The sequence below is a fragment of the Carlito syrichta genome, unplaced genomic scaffold, assembly GCF_000164805.1.
Source record: "Carlito syrichta isolate Samal-C Ts95f unplaced genomic scaffold, Tarsius_syrichta-2.0.1 Scaffold308774, whole genome shotgun sequence".
Lineage (NCBI taxonomy): Eukaryota > Metazoa > Chordata > Mammalia > Primates > Tarsiidae > Carlito > Carlito syrichta.
Window position 1 is genome coordinate 223182 of NW_007252870.1, and position 2526 is coordinate 225707.

Sequence of the window (2526 nt, forward strand, 5' to 3'; positions counted from 1 at the left end):
TTTTTCCCCCCTTCCCCCCCCCCCCCCCGTCTTCCTCCTTCCCTCGCACCCCTTCTTGTTCTCCCCACCCCTTTCTCCCTTTCTTTCTGTCTCTGTAAGGCCACTTTGGAGAGGAACCAAATAATCAGCTTTAATGGCTGCAAAACACTGCATCATGTGGACGTAATTCAGTGTGCCTAACCACCTCTCAGCTACATTAAGCAGAAGGTGTTGATATTCTTTTCCTTTTCTAGATACCATTCCAGAGGTCAAACTATAAATATCTATCTCTGTGCCTCTCTCTGCACCTCCCTGATGATTTCATTAGGGCAGATTCCTGGAAGGGGAATGGTTTCTGGGTCAGAGGGTCTGGACACTTTGAAAGCTCCTGGTCTTACAGCTCCAATGTTCATCTTACAATTCATGTGCCCTTGAATAAATAAACATGTGTGACTCTGTCCCAGAGGCTGCTTAGGATTTTCTACAGATGATACTTGTTTTGCCTCTTGATGACATCACCTCCCCTTTTACACCAAGATTGATGTGGGAAATTCTGCATAAATACCCTGCATCAACAAGCCATTGTGTCCCCAGACCTCTTAAAGATGGGCAGCCCTCTGCAGTGCGGCTGGCCCGGCCTGCGGGACAGGCGCCCGTGATTTATAAGGTCCAAGCATGAAGTCTTCAGGAAAGTTGGTGAAGGACTTTATAGGTCACCTGTATTTTTCCTACCATAGATGTTTTGACTCACGGGTTTCCTTTATGTCACTCTGCCCATAGTCTAGGTATTATTAAAATGAAATAAAGAAGTTACTGTCGTGGAGGCTGAGTAGCACATGGGAGGGAGTTTGCAGTTCTAAATGGGAGAAGGAAGATGTTACAGGCCAGGGGATTAATTAGGACACATATTGGCAACCAGGTGACCAGTCTTGACTGCATGAGGGCCATGGGCCTAGCTTTGTGCTGGGAGCTCTAGGGGAGTTTGTTTGTTCATTCATTCAACAAACATTTACCAGTCACCTACTCTATGCCAGGCACTATCTTAGGTGCCTGAGGACTCAAGAGAAAAGAGACGTTGTCCCTGCTCTTAAGGAACTCACAATCTGGGAGGGGAGAAACCAAGTCCACAGCATAACATCTCCTGGAGCTCCTAATCCAGCTTGCGGAAGTTTCCATGAAGGTTCTGAATGGGATGCTTGAAGCAGAAAAACGTATCCATTGGGTGGCTAAGGTGGGGAAAACTTTTCAAGGCAGAAAAAACAGCTTGAGGAAAGGCATGGGGCCCTGTCAGTTCACCAGCAAGGACGTGGTATGTTCATTCCATGTGTCCAACGCAGCTCCAGTGACTGTGCAGGAAGTGAATTTCAGTCCCCCAGTTTGTGTTGAGAAGATGGTGAGAGGACCATCTGCATGAAGTTATTCAATGATTTTCTTCTGTTTCCAGGATAAATTCTGAATGTCTTACCTAAGCATCAGAGGCCAGATCAGTCAGCATTTGCTGAGTATAACCACAAGTTATCAGTGGTGTACCTACCCTGACAGTGGTGTACCTACCCCGACAAGCTTTTATTATTCTTACTCACATGTGTGGTTGGTGAGGATCTGGCTGATCCTGGCCAGATTCTGGGGTGCGTCTTGAGTCCCAGGCCTACCCTGTGTGTCTCTCAATTTTTGGATCACGGATTGTCCAAGACACAGGAGTACAAGAGGACTATCCTACCCTTGGAAGGACATGTCTAACCTTTGCTCCCTTCCTGCCTGCTGGCATCCATAGGTCAATGCAAGGCACATGGCTGTGCCCAAAGTCAAGGATGGGAAAGAGCGTTCTGAGGGTCGTGGAAAGGGTGGGCTCATGTAACAGATCCTCCCCAATCTGGCCCCTGAAGACCCCACCTGCCTAATTTCTGTCTTCTCCTCTTTTGACACCACTGCTGTAGCCACATGTGTCTCCTGGACATGCCATGATTTTTCATGTTCCCTTCTGCGCACATGCTGTCCACAAATCTAGAGTGCTCTTTCCTGTCTCATCCACCTGGCCAACCCCATCACACCATTCCTCACTAAGCAAGGCATGGCTCAAGAGGTCAGGGGACACATTTTTATCTATCTTCCTTTTCCTCTCCATAGCTATGGGAGAAAATGAGGGGGATTAAGACCCCTCTTGGTGCCTGGTTCCATTTATTTATTTATTATTTTTTAGAGACAGGGCCTTGCTCTGTTTCCCAGGCTGGAGTGCCATGGTGTGATCCTATTCAAACTCCTGGGCTCAAGAGATCCTCTTGAGTAGCTGGGACTACAGGTGTGCACCACCATGTCCAGTGAATTTTTAAATTTTTTTGTCAAGATCCGGTCTCGCGACAGCCCGCGCCGCGCGGTCTTCTGGGCTCTGCCCGAAATCCCTGAGTGGGTGTCGTCCCGAGGAGGCTGGAACAGCATCTCACTTGCCTGAGTCTAAAGAAGTACTGGTTCCGGAGACGGGGCAAGATGGCGACGGCATAGGTGAACTTGTGAGATTCTCTGAACGTGAGTTCCCAAAAAGGCTATCAC